Below are 14093 nucleotides of genomic sequence, written 5' to 3'. Positions count from 1 at the left end.
GTCTTTGACCAGCTCCTCTCAGTGCAATTATAGTTTGCAATTTACTCCTTTTGCAATATTTATCTTTGGATGATATTTGTAGTCACAAAATTTAAGTTGGATTTTTCATAGATTCACACGATTGAAGTTATTTTCCTGTTAAGAGGCTGGAAAGCTGTTGTGCAAGGAAACAACATGGCAGTAATATCACTATCTTGGTTATTGCAGTATAATCTTCCTTAGTCCATTTTGTAATAAACAAGGTAGACATACCCTATGAGCTCCTCTTGTTGGTGTCCACTTGTCTCGTGTTTGTTACCTAGACTGTGGAGATGTGATTAAACTTCAGTTGCTCAATAATTCCTTTTTCAGAAATTGACAGTTTTAGATTTGCAGATTACCCGCTTATTAAATTAATCTAGTGCTTGTCCCTGCAGCATGTTCAAGAGAAATGTTATGTTCGAGGCATATGAGCTGCAGATTGTACACTATGCATAGATCGCCATCTGGTGTTGGGTTCGGATGCCTGCACCTTGTTGTTGTCTTGGAAGAAGTCTTTTGTAGTCACGAGATAGGTGACTCCTCCCTTTGGACGATTGTGCGCATGGGCATCAACTCTATCCTCAGATTGTTTTTTTCCGCCATTGGGTTCGGATGTAACTTCTGCACTCCGGTTCTGCACCGTATTCTCCAAACCATTTCGACAAGCAAACTATCTAAAACTCGATGATACTGTTTTCGATCGCGTGATCTTCGACGTGCACCTCATCTACTCGATTCCGGTCATCGCCGCGGGCCGCTGGGCCTATCAATGCCGTTTGGGCTTACAGCTCATGGTAAGGACTCCATTTAAAAAATGCCCCCAGTGTGGAGCTAAATTCCCACACAGTGACCACCACAAGGTCTGTAACCTGTGTCTATCGCCCGAGCACTACGAGAACAACTGCCAGGCCTGCGCATCTTTTCGATCCAAAAAGACCATCCGTGATCGCCGGGCCCGACGACACATCATGGCGCAGCAAGCAGCTCCGTTACCAGTGGACATCTTAGATTCTGAAGACCTGGAAATCGTGTCTGAAGCAGACGACTCAGACTCACATGACCACATCACTCCTGGTCAAAGAGTGAGTACGATTGCCCCTACCCCAACCCGAAAAAAAGAAGGCCCTGGTCAAGACTTCGCCTGCTGGCCCCAGTCGTGACCGAAAACAAGCTTCAGAAGCCCCGCCCTCGGGCCCAGCTCCGAAGATAAGGGACAAGCCTTCCGTTAGCTCGGGACCGAGCAAACCGCATCTCAGTGTTCCGCAGGCACCATCGGCACCGAACACCTTGACGCCGAAAGAAAAGGCATCGGATCCGAAACCAAAACATTCGGAACCGAAAAAGATTTCCGCCTCCACATCCAAGCCGAAGTACCCCAAAACATCTAAGGCCCCGGAGCAGAACTCCAAACCTCGCTCGGACCCGAAGAAATCAGCACCGAAAGCAGTTACAGAAGAGGAAGAACTTTTTCGACTGGATCCTATCGATCCAAAACAAAAAACTCTCCACTTAGACCCCAAAACAGGACATGTGGCTACAGTTCCACACAAGAAGGGGAAACTGGACACACCAGGTATTCCTGTAGTGCCTGTGAAGAGAAAAAGACCGTGCCACTTCACTTATACGACCCTCTTCTCCTGTTCTTCCTCCAAAGCCTGTCTCTCCTCCACATTCTCCTATACTTCAACCAAACACACCACTACCACAGGTTGAGGATGATTCAGGGGATGGGGAGGCAACAATGACCCTTTCACTGACCCTGGTGACGACACAGACGTACCCACAGGACGATTGGGACGATTATGATGACCCAGTAGATCCTCCAGACCTCCCTGATCCCCATGCATATCCAACAAAGCCATCTCCCCCAGATGACAATATTGGCTTCGGTCAGCTTGTAAATAGAGCTGCTCTGTACCATGGTGTTCATATGCATTCTGACCCCGCAGACGAGTACTTTCTACTAGACACCTTTGAACAGTCACAAAAGACTGTACAAACCCTGCAAATGTTAAAAGGTGTCATTAAACATGCCCCCGACATATTCAAGGACCCTGTTAGGACTAGAATTCTCAATCCCAGGATTGACAAAAAATATAAACCCTCCCCCAATGATCCCACCTACATCAAGGGTCAACTACCTTTAGATTCACTAGTGGTAACTAATGCTAGGAAACGTGCCAACTCTAAGACCTCCGGTGATGCGCCACCTCCGGATAAAGATTCTAAGTTGTTAGATGCTTCCGGAAAGAGAGTTGCTGCCCAAGCAGCTAATCACACAGACATTACTTGCTAGGTACGATAGGGCTCACTATGGCCAACTGGAAACCCTATTGCAACATTTATTTGATCAATATAAGACCATGGCCAATGATTTAATTCAGGAGGGCAAATTAATAACTAATGCATCAATCAAGGGTGCCCTTGACGCAGCTGACACCGCCTCTAGGTCCATTAACAGTAGCGTGTTTCTCAGACGACATGCCTGGTTACGCATCTCTGGCTTCAAACAGGAGGTACAAACAACTATCGTCAATCAGCCGTTCAATCAAGAACAACTTTAGACCGTCTGTAGATACCACTCTAGTAAAAATGAAAAAGGACACGGAGACTGCTAAATCCATGGGGGCATTACAGTCTCCATCCACAGGTGGATCCTTTCGTCGCTCCTTCTATAGAGGAGCATCTAAAAACATCGGAACAGACACTGTCTCTTCTTCCTACAAGAACACCACACAAACATCCCCCAACAGGGGATATTTTAGAGGTGGATACAGGGGAAATAGCAACAAAGGGAGAGGCCGAGGTGACAACAACACTCGCACCTCCCTCACTAATGAGCAGTGACTTCCCTCCACTCCCTCCAGACCATTCCACCCCGGTCGGAGGGAGACTATCACAGTTCCTACCTCTCTGGACTTTCCATCACCACAGATAAGTGGGTAAGACAAATTATCCAGTATGGTTACTGCCTGGAACTTACAGCAACCCCACCCACCATACCACCCAAACAGCGTCCAATGTCCACGGATGATCTCACGCTCCTAAAACAGGAGGTTCTCTCACTACTTCAAAAGCAAGCAATAGAACAAGTTCCCTAACAGCATCAAGGAACAGGGGTTTACTCGCTGTACTTCCTAATCCCCAAAAAGGACGGCACCCTAAGGCCAATACTCGACCTCGGACCTCTCAATCTCTACATACAGTCAGTTCATTTTCATATGATCAATCTTCAACAGGTCCTCCCACTACTTCAACAAGGTGACTTCCTTGCCACACTAGATCTCAAGGACACCTACTTCCACATTCCCATACACTCTGCTCACAGGAAATACCTAAGATTCATAGTGGACGGACAACACTATCAGTTCAAGCAGCACACTTAAGAAGACAACAAATCCATGTCTTTCCATACCTCGATGACTGGCTGATAAAAGCCAAGTCGTTCAACCAGTGTGTTCATCATACTCATCAAACCATCCAGCTACTACACAACTTGGGATTCACAGTAAACTACACCAAGTCACATCTGCAGCCCTCCCACATACATCAGTATCTAGGGGCCTCATTAGACACGTTCAGAGCTCTGGCATATCCCAATCCAGCCAGGATACAAACCCTAATCACCAGATTTCAGCCACAGCATTCCCTCCCAGCAAGGGTATTCATGCAACTCATAGGAATGGCCTCTTGCATTTTCATCGTACCTTACGCAAGACTTCAGATGCGTCCCTTGCAAGAATGCCTAGCACGTCCGTGGAACCAGGCTCAAGGACAATTTACAGATCTGGTGTTGGTGGACAGCCACACATATCGCTCTCTGCAGTGGTGGAACACACAAAACCTTTCCAAAGGGCGGCCGTTCCTAGAGCCAGTTCCACAGATCGTGCTAACAGCAGACGCATCACTCACCGGCTGGGTAGCCTACCTCCTAAACGACACAATTCAAGGCAAGTGGACCACTCAACAAAAGATGCTCCACATCAGTCACCTGGAATTACTGGCAATATTTCTAGCATTAAAATCATTCCAAGTACAGCTACACCACAAGACTGTCCTAGTCTGGACGGACAATATGACAGCCATGTATTACATACAAAAACAAGGCAGCTCTCTCAACTGGCGTAACGCATATGGAGGTGGGCCATTCCACAAAACATATACCTTCTAGCAGAACACCTTCCAGGAGTTCACACTCAGATTACGGCTCTGCTAAGTTGACAGACACAGCAGATACACGAATGGGAACTTCATCCCCAAGTTCTTCAACCATTTTTCCAAATGTGGGGTCAACCAGACATAGATCTGTTCGCCGCACACGCAAACTCAAAATGCCCAACCTTCGCCGCCAGGTTTCCACACCCGTTGTCCAAGGGCAATGCGATATGGATGAACTGGTCAGGCAGATTTACATATGCTTTTCCGCCACTCCCACTAATTCTCCTAGTAGTACACAAGCTCAGAAAACAGTCTCTCAAGATGTGGTTCACAACACTCCTGGAACTTTCAGTAGTTCCACACCAAAAACTACATCTTTCCCCAACGTTGCTAACGCAGAACCATGAAGAGATAAGGCACCCCGATCCAGGACAACTGAATCTAGCGATCTGGCTCCTGAAGTCCTAGCGTTCGGTTACCTTATCCTCCCACCGGACTGTATGAACATCATTAAAGAAGCCAGACGCCCTTGTACTAGAGCTTGCTATGCAGCAAAGTGGAAAAGATTTGTCATCTACTGCAATAACAATCATTTGCTATCTGCTACACTTACAAAGGTGTAATCTAACATTCATCCATAAGATTACATCTAGCAGCACTTGCTGCTTATTTACAAAACTGGCAACACTTGTCACTATTTAGAGTACCTCCAATTAAAGCCTTTATGGGGGGGCCTTAAAAGGATAATTCCCCCCAGTCCGCCACCCTCTCCAGTGTGGAATTTAAACATTGTTCTTACCAGGCTCATGGTTCCCCCATTTGAACCTCTACACAAATGTGAACTGCAGTTTCTCACATGGAAAGTAGCTTTCCTTGTCGCAATTACCTCTCTCGAAGGGTAAGTGAGATCCAGGCTTTAACCATGCAAGAACCATTCTTACAAATACATCGTAACAAGGTGGTTCTTAGAACAAATCCAAAATTCCTTCCCAAAGTAATCTCTGCTTTTCATCTTAACCAATCTGTTGAGTTACCAGAGTTTTTCCAAAACCCGGACTCTGTAGCAGAGAGAGCTCTTCACACACTTGACATCAAAAGAGCCCTACTTTATTATATTGACAGGACTAAGCCCTTTAGAAAGATAAAACAATTGTTTGTAGCCTTCTCACCACCCCATAAAGGAAACCCCATCTCCAAAGCTGGGATTGCTAGGTGGATAGTCAAATGCATTCAAATATGCTACCAGAAGGCTAAACGCACAATAACAATTCCCCCTAGGGCGCACTCAACATGCAAACTAGGGGCTTCCATGGCATTCTTAGGGAACATTCCCTTAGATGACATCTGTAAAGCAGCAACATGGTCTACGCCACACACCTTCACCAAACATTATTGTGTTGACGTGCAGGCCAAGCAACAAGCTTCTGTAGGCCAGGCTGTTCTTAAAACACTTTTTCAAACCACTGCAACAGATACAGGTGACCACCGCTAGGGGAGACACTGCTGTACAGTCTATGCACAGTGTACAATCTGCAGCTCATATGCCTCGAACGGAAAATGCTACTTACCAGTATGTATCTGTTCTTTGCATGTAGAGCTGCAGAGTTGTACACGCCCACCCGGGACCTGTATCTGTTCCAGTATTATCTTAATTAGATACACTTATATGGACATCTATTGTATTTCTTACAAACTCCATCATTTCCCTTCATGGCGAAAAACAATCTGAGGATGGTCGATGCCCATGCGCAATATCGTCCAAAGGGAGGAGTCACCTATCTCGTGACTACAAAAGACTTCTTCCAAGACAACAACAAGGTGCAAGCATCCGAACCCAACACCAGATGGTGATCTATGTATAGTGTACAACTCTGCAGCTCTACATGCCAAGAACAGATGCATACTAGTAAGTAGCATTTTTCATTTGCTTAGGGTTCTAGTTCCCGAAGTACTGCACATGCTTTATGCAGCCTCGTCTGCTGATCAGCCGTTTCAATTAGACTATTCTACTAAAATAATCCTTATATTCAGCAGCTGCCCCCCCCCCCCCCCGTAAGAGCGGAGGGGCCCCTCCACAATCCCGCATCTTTTGGACCTAAAGTGTATGTCGGGCTGAACAAAGGTCAGCCTCACAGACACAGGATATATTTTCAGATCAGGCAGCCTGGAACAAGACATCGGTTTATTGCTTAGGCACCTGACTGCCTGACCCATACTTTGCTGGAGTGAGAATGTCACAGCTCCTGTGGGCGTGGCCTCCCGAGCTTGGCAAAGGTCCTCAGGTCTCTCCCCTTTGTGAGGAGAGGGTAGAGTCAGTAATAACCTCATTGGTGGGCACTTCATTTTTAAGCCCTGAAATGCCCAGGGCTTAGTGTCTATCACAGACTCCTCATCACAGAATGGGTTTAGTCAGCATTCTCTCTGACACCTACAAACTCTCCGATGAGGTAGGAACTGCTGCCTCCCCTCATTGGCCAACCTTAGGTCAGCCAAGGAGGGGAGGCAGCAGTCCCAATCCCTCTAGCGCCACTGAGGCTTTCCTCCCTAAGAGCTGCAGCAGGTAAGTGTGGTATTTTTATTGAATGTTTGCTGCGTGCATGTATGTATGAATGTATTTGTATAAGTGAGTGAGTGTTGTGAATGGGTGTGTGCGCGCGTCAGCATGTGAATGCATGGGTGTAAGTGAGTGTGAGAGCTCCCCTGCCGCCCTTAAAGATGTACTCAACGGCTGCCACTAATTATAGTGTATTATAATCCTAATACTAATTAAAAGGTGAAAGACAATGGCCCAATAAAGGTAGCCTTTGAATCAGATGGTGTAATCTCCCAGCATATCAAAAATATTTGACAATATCTTCACCAGTATAATTTTGTAACTTATCACTGTTTGTAACCAACCATTATCCAGATTGTGATGGTCTTGGTCGAAAGTAGGTGGATCTGCTTTGTGGCTTCCAGGGATCTCTGGCTTTCACCACAAGGTGTCATAGCTTTCCTTGAAGGAGATTCCTCTTTCCCTAAGGCTGGGATGTGTTTTGAATGACGTTTCTGTAGCTAGGATTTTTTATACATGGTGGCGTAGACAGCCCCACTCATAACCCTTCTCCTTTCTCAGCTCAACTCCGGGCCTGCTTGCTTTCGACCATCACCATCGGGACATGGAACGTGAGGACATTGTACGAGACAGGCAGGACAGCCCAAGTTGCAGCAGAGAAAACAAACTACAAATCAGTGGTTGAGCATGAATAGGGAAGATAACAAGGAAGGGGTATAGGGAGGATTGGTGGTAGAGTCTGTCCAGTTGGAGGATAGATAACCCGCTAGTTGAGATGGTGAATGGCTCGCAGATCTCTGTGCCCTAAACAGTCTGGGGATAAGCGGTAGTGTATTCCCAGACAAAAGAATACTCAAGGCAACGTGGGTGTCACCATGCCGTTCAACAGAGAATCAGATCGACCATGTCTGTATTTACTAGAAGTTCCCGAGGTCACTGCAGGTTTAATGAGAGGAGCGGACGTGGCAGCGGACCATCAACTTGTCGTGGCCAGATTAAGCTAATGCTGAAGAAAGCATGGATGGAACCAACAAACCATTGCCACCAATATAACACCACCCTCCTCAAAGATCTACAGCAATGGAATGAATACTCAGTCATACTCAGTAACAAGTTTCAAATCCTGCAAGATGTAGGGGATGACAGAGACCCAGTAACGAGTCAGTGGGAGAAGACCAAAGAAATAGATAGACAGAAGGATACTGGGTCCCATGAAACACCAGAATAAAGAATAGATCTCCACCAAGACTCTCCACAAAATTCAAGAGAGAAAGGAAAATAAAGCTGGAGTCAACATCAGCTGAACATGAGCAGCAAAAGCTCAAGCGAATACACTGAACCAACAAGGAAGTTACTAGAAGCTTAACAGGAGAGTTAATTGATTAATTGATGGTCTTGCCACAGAAGCCCAGGAAGCAGCAAGCCATGGAAACTTGAAAGAACTCTACAACTTGACAAGGAAAGTCTCCAGCATATGCAGCAAGCCAGAAAGACTTGTAAAAGACAAAGCTAGAAAGACAATCATGGCTAACAAAGGCCAACAACGAAGGGAGACTGTAGCACTTTGAAGAACTGCTGAACCAGCCCGTGCCGCAGTCTCCACCAGACATACAGCCAGCTAACAAGGACTTACCAATTGACTGCAGCAGACCAACCAAGGAATAACTATGGCTACCCATTAAACATCTGAGATATGGAAAGGCAGCAGGACCCTACAACATTCCTTCAGAGACACTGAAGGCAGACGTGCTGACATGCTCTAACCCATATTTGTAGGGATCTGGGAAAAGGAAAAAGGTGCCGTCAGACTGGAAGGAGGAGATCTCTCCTCAAGATCCCCAAGAAAGGTGACCTGAGTAACTGCACAAACTATAGAGGGATAACTCTTCTATCGTCCCCAGGCAAAGTGTTCAACAGAGACCTCCTGAACAGAATGAAGGAACAAGTTGAAGCTCAGTTGTGAGATCAGCAAACTGGCTTCCAAGAGATAGATCCTGTACAGACCAGACTACAACACTGCTCATCATCATTGAGCAGTCAATGGAATGTAACTCCCCCCTCTATCAACTTCGACTGTGAGAAGGCACTCAACAGTGTGGACAGAGAGACCCTCTGTAAACTCCTCCACCACTACAGTGTGCAAGATAATATTGTAAGAATCATTAGGAATTCTTACGAGGGGTTGACCTGCAAGAAAGTCCATGCAGGAAAACTCTCAGAAGCCTTCCAAGTGAGAACCGGAGTCCACCACGGTTGTTTGCTCTTGCCTTTTCTCTTACTGCTGGCCATAGACTGCATCATTAAGACATCCACAGCAAGGAGAAAAAATGGGGTCCAGTGGACACCTTGGAGGCTGCTTGATGACCTGGACTTTGCAGACAACCTGGACCTACTTTCCCACACCCATGTGCAGATACAAGACAAGACTGTCAAGGTGGCAGCCCACATCGTCACAACTTGGCCTCAACATTCTCAGGTGAAAAAGCCAAGATTCTGAAGGATAATAAGGTAAGCACAACTGCAGTCACTCTGCTGGCAATGAGGAAGAGGTTGAGGCCTTCACCTACCTGGCAGGGTAATAGCCAAGCAGGGCGGCACAGATGCTGAAGTCAAGGCAAGAATCGGCAAAGCAAGGGTTGCCTTCATTCAGCTAAAGATCTGGAGGTCGAAAGACCTAATGCTGCAAACCAAGAGCAGGCTTTTTTAACACCAATGTAAAATCAGTCCTTCTGTATGGAGCAGAACCTTGGAGGACAACAATGACCATCGCCAACAAAGTTCAGACCTTCATGAACACCTGCCATAGGAACGTCGTCCAAATCCACTGGCCAAACACCATCAGCAACAATGACCTTTGGCAGCAGACTTTCCAACTCCCTGCTCATGAAGAAATCATGAAAACGTGCTGAGGCTGGATATGTCACACCCTCCACAAGCCCGCATCAAACACCACCAGGCAATTCCTGACCTGGAACCCTCAAGGGGAAAGGAAAAGGGTAAGGCCAAGAAACACCTCACATCGGGGCCTTGAGGCTGACTGCAAGGAGATGGCTAACACCTGGAGTCAAATTGAAAGAAAAGCCCAAGGTAGAGGTGGCTGGAAAGTCCTGTTTGATGGCCTATATCCCAGCAGTGGTAGTAGGCATAAATAACCATTATCTCAGTGACAGGGACATTAACCAGTTAAGCATAAACTTCCAATGTCCCACTGTTGAAGCCTTTGTCCGCCAAGTCAAATTCAAATAATGTTTATTCGGATATTAAAAATAACCATAAAAGATACATGTTATAATCGGACCCTCTTCCATTAAAAAATTCAAACCAATATACACATTTCACATTAAAACAATGATAATAAAAAACCCAGCAATATGAACGTTAAAACCGGGGCAATTCTTTACAATGTTCAGCTCATTTGACCATGTAGGGTTTGCCCCCTGGCATGGAAGGGGAGATCATAAAATACACAAATCTCACTGCAAAATTTGCTGGACCAATCAAAATAAGAATCTTTCAATCCTTCCACCCTTTGCTTAGAACAACATAGTTAATCCTCTCCTCTGGTCTTTCTTAGTTTAACTGCCCATCGTAAAAATTGTACTGTGCTGAATAGGGTGAAAGGGTCAGAGGCGAGTTTAAGAAATAAAAGGGCCACTTTAGCCTGTCTTATATTGGAACGTCTTAGGATTGTTTTTAAAAACAGAGACCTTGGGTGAGCGTAGAAAGGGCAAATTAGGACGAAGTGGAGGGTATCTTGCGGAGATCTAAGATCGCAGCCGCAACACCCTTTTAATTTTACATCATGTGCAAAACCCGCTGTAACTGATAGGATATGATGCAGAAGACTTAATCTGAATCTGGTCATTAAAAATCTGTCCTGTCTGTTGTGCATATTGGAAAGATAGAATTCCATACCCGGGCTTGCTTTTGTAAGCTGATATGACCTTACTGTGATTTTCCGCCCTTCTCTGTCCTCTCTAACCCTAGCTGAATACCGCATAAAATCTGCCTTTATGACGCCCTTGTCTCTGCTAACTAGTGTGCGAGGTTCATTAAAAAAGTTTTCATGGCCCAGACTAGTCAAGACGTCCCTTACGTATTTGAGCCAGGGTATTTGGGACCCCTTATCCCCTCTCATGCAATCCTCTAGAATTAGTCTGCTTAGACTTGCCTCTGGATTTGTCCAGATTTTTATCCAGCAAGTAATGGGTTTGAGGCAAGCCTTCTCGCTGAGATAGGTAAGACCCAGCTCCTCGTGAACAATGAAGGAGGGTGTACATTTTGGCACTTGAAGAAGCCTTTTTAAGAACTTATTTTCTTCCAGTTGGATTTTTTCCACGTCTGTGAAACCCCACACCTCACTCCCATACAGGGTCTTTGCACAACATACCGAACTATATAATTGTGCTATTTCATTGGGTGACCAGCGTCCCAGTCCGGTCGCATAGTTCATAATCGACCCCACCGCGCTAGGGTGTTGGCTACATTTATGCCTTACTAGTGGCTTAAAATTGAGATCTTTATCAAATACAATCCCCAGATAGTTAAAAAAAAATTACTTTCTCGAGTTTATGAGCTCCTATTGTGAAACTCCAGTTCTTAGATGGCGTTTTGCCCACTTCCATAATATATGATTTTGAGAGGTTGGACACTAAATCTAAATCCGCCATAAACCTAACAAATCCACTAATAAGGACCTGTAAACTCCTTCCCGTGCGTGCCATGAGGACCGCATCGTCTGCATATAGGAGGACTGGTATACTTCTCCTCCCAATGCAGGGGCAATCTGCCTCCAATGCTCCAAGCGCCTTGTCTAGCCCATTTATGTAAAGCGTGAACAGAAAGGGCACAAGGATACAACCTTACCGCACCCCACCCCGGCACCGGAAGTCTTCCGTGAGGTCCCCATCATCAGTGAATCTTACCCGTGCCGTTGTGTTGTGATGAAGCATTTGTAAAACTTGTATCAATCCTGGATCCACGCCTATGGCTCCCAAGATTTCCCACAGCTTTCTTCTGTTAACCCAGTCGAAAGCTGCTGAAAGGTCCATGAATGCCAAATACACGGTACCTTCCCTAGCCTGAGTGTATTTGGCCACCAAGTGATAAAGATTAAGGCATTGATCTGTCGTGGAGCGCCCATTTCGGAACCCATACTGGACGTCTGTGATAATGTTATTTTCATCAGCCCAGTCCATTAAGCGATTTAAAATTACTCTCCCCAAAACTTTCGCCGTAACATCTATAAGGGATATTGGACGGTAGCATAGCGGGTCATTTCTGTTTCCCTTTTTAAAAATTGGCACGATAACGGCAGTGGACCAGGATCTTGGCATGCCTACCTCGATAGCTGTGTTAAATACCCTGGTCAGTATGGGAGCCCAGAGGTCTGCTTGACTTTTGAATAGATCTGGGGGAATCCCATCAGGCCCCTGCGCCTTTCTCAATACCAGGCCATCTATTCCTAGCTTTACTTCAGCTACCGTAATAGGTATCCAATCACCAGCGGGGAGTCCTGTGTCTAAAATTGGCTGCTCCTCTGGTTTGCCCCGGTTATATAGACTTGTGAAGTGCGCCACCCATGCTTCTGGCAAAATGTGGGACGCCACTATTACCCTCCAAAAGCTGTTCATATCGTGGCGCTCCGCCGCCTCTCTCAGTGACTCCCAAGCCTGGGATTGTAGGGAAATTTTCTGCGATTTGATCGCCATTTTGTACCGAGTCCTACAGGCGACGATCGTTCCTCTATCCTTTGGGACTGTTTAGAGTGCCTGCTTCAGGTTCCTGTAGGCCCTTGAGCATTCCTTGTCGAACCATCTGGGGCAAAAGTCGGCCTGCGTATTTGTTTTGCTCCTCAAAAGGCTATCAATATGCTGGGCGGTACCCTCAAACGCTGCGATCAAGTCGCTCCCCTCTACCGTGAGGTCTAAACACCTCCAGGTCTGGCTGTCAATATTTACAAGGAGCGCTCTGTGGAGTACTATCCCATCAATCTTACTCCATTTAATTCTCCTGCCCTGGTCCTTTGCCTTGTATTGACCCACGGTGGCCCTTTTATCCGCTTTAGTGGTAAAATCAATATCCCTTATTGTCAGTACTAACGGATTGTGGTCACTGAAGGCGCTAGGTACTATCTTGAAATGGCTAACCCTACCAGTTAATACATTTGAAACAAAGATATAATCGATAATTGAATCACATCCCCGTGCCTTAAAGGAGGGAATTATTGTGTTGGGTGACCCACAGTTGATCAGATCCATCGTGTGGGTTAAGGCAAACTTGCCCAAGATTGTACTTAGTGCCATGCCCTCTCTAGAGTGCTCTGTATGCCATCCCTTGATAGAGGGGCAGGCATCCCAAATTCCTCCTTTCCATTTCAAATAGGGGCACTGGTGGCTGTTAAAATCCCCCATAAGGATCAACTGGATACTTGAGTCCCCTGTATCGTGTAGGCCCATCAGTCTCTCCTCCAGCTCGGCCAAGTTTGACATGGATTGTCCTGCGTTATAAAAATTTATAAAAATAAGCTTTAAGCCCTTTTTAGAATATCTTATGCCCTGGAGACAGCCCGAGTCCCACCCTAAATCTTGCCAACTCCCTTGCAGCGTCAGTGCCACATACGTTATTAAGCCACCCTTGGCTCGGCCCATTGATCATTTAGGGGCCGGGACGAAGAACAATTTATATCCCTCCAAGAATGACGCACTGTTGTCCGTCTCCCAAGTTTCCTGGAGACAGATGACTTGGTATTTTTTAATGAAATCTTGCCATTCTATGTTTGGGATTTTAGTTGCAAGTCCTGCAATATTCCAGGAAGTCATCCTCAGCTCCTTGGGGGTTAGATCAAGGCCACTAGTCCCTCCCCTCGTCTTCCTTGAAGGGAAGCACATCTCTGAACCAGTTACTTTCAGAGATGTATCTTCCACATCCCTCTCGTACCCTACGGGTATACCAACTTTTAATTCCTGATCGTGTGCCCCTAATGGGTTTGTATCTCCAGAGTTCCATTGGGTGTCTTGTTCTCTCTCAGTCTCACCACTCCCTATTCTCATCAGTCAGTCTTGTTCGTCCAGGGCAGAAATGCTAGAGAGAGGGGCGAATCTATTTGGTGCTAAGCCAGTGGTGTCCTCCCTGCCTTTCTTGGTAGTCCATGGCCACTGCGAACTCTGCCCAAACTCAAGGGCGCTGTCCCTGTAAAAGAAATACAGTGGAAGCATCCTTATGCAAGACCCACTCACGCCCTCCCCATGCCGGTTATCGAGCAAGTCTTTAACTAACTCAGGGTGCCTAAAATTTACGATGACACAGTCACCTGCAATTTTTTTCCCACTGCCCCCAATCCAAGCCACCCTCCTAGCCA

At 46.2% G+C, this 14093-nt stretch overlaps 1 protein-coding gene across 2 annotated transcripts in view; it reads left to right on the top strand.

Annotated features, from left to right (window-relative positions):
• Positions 1-14093, top strand: part of LOC146813792 (cap-specific mRNA (nucleoside-2'-O-)-methyltransferase 1-like) — a 946504-nt gene that overhangs the window by 467715 nt on the left and 464696 nt on the right. The gene's annotated exons all lie outside the window — the stretch shown is intronic.

Source organism: Triturus cristatus, chromosome 6 (genome assembly GCF_964204655.1).
Source record: "Triturus cristatus chromosome 6, aTriCri1.1, whole genome shotgun sequence".
NCBI classification, from domain to species: domain Eukaryota; kingdom Metazoa; phylum Chordata; class Amphibia; order Caudata; family Salamandridae; genus Triturus; species Triturus cristatus.
Note: the sequence above shows the minus strand (reverse complement) of the source record. Positions and strands in the feature narration are given on the sequence as shown.